Below are 739 nucleotides of genomic sequence, written 5' to 3'. Positions count from 1 at the left end.
TTCTGTGTATGTGCATGAGAGAAAATGTTTGTATGTTCGTCAGTGTATGTAAGAATTTGGATGTGGGTGGTAGAGTTTAAAATTTATAGCTTCTGCATATTTACGTTTGTGTCTGAGTTTTCCTTCTGATATTTCCTACTTTTTTTGAAAAAATAAAATCAAGCCACATTAACAGAAATAAACCACTGACAGTTTTCCAGATTTCAAAGATGCTTTAAATAGCCTCCTGAAAAAAAATCCGTATATCCCGCTAGTCAAAGTTAAAATACGAAAAATAATAAAATATAAACATCTATGCCAAAAAAAACTAATATTATCTCAAATACCGGACATCCGGGCAAAATGCCATAAAATTTACGCGAAACCCGAATGCACGTTTACGCTACCAAGCGCACTTCACGTTAACGACACGTCAGAGGCTGTCGAAAGGTAGATGACGTCACCCACTACGTCACCAAGAAAAAGCGAGAAGGGGATGGGATTTTGGGATGGGAGGGGGAGGGAGGCGGGATAGGGGGTGTTCTGAGGGAGGGGCTTCAGAGGTGTCGACTCCGCCCCCTTTCGCATGTCGACTCCGCCCCCTTCCTCCCTCGCCCACCGACGTCGCGGGGTCTCATATGGGCCGCGACGGAGGACCTCGACCGCACACCGCCCTCGTCCGCTCGCCCGCTCACACGCGCCGCAAAGCCGCACCGTCGCCACCGCCCGCAGGAGAGACACAACAGGTGGCACACGCTGT

The 739-nt window shown here is 48.0% G+C and overlaps 1 protein-coding gene across 1 annotated transcript in view; it reads left to right on the top strand.

The window, feature by feature from the left end:
- Window positions 1-644: 644 nt before the first annotated feature.
- Window positions 645-739, top strand: part of LOC119594488 — a gene marked incomplete at its 3' end in the record, with an annotated part of 47,752 nt that continues 47,657 nt past the window's right edge. The window contains 1 exon segment of the mRNA XM_037943520.1: window positions 645-739.

The sequence above is a fragment of the Penaeus monodon genome, chromosome 34, assembly GCF_015228065.2.
Source record: "Penaeus monodon isolate SGIC_2016 chromosome 34, NSTDA_Pmon_1, whole genome shotgun sequence".
NCBI classification, from domain to species: Eukaryota; Metazoa; Arthropoda; class Malacostraca; order Decapoda; family Penaeidae; genus Penaeus; species Penaeus monodon.
This window is presented reverse-complemented; position numbering and strand designations above follow the sequence as displayed.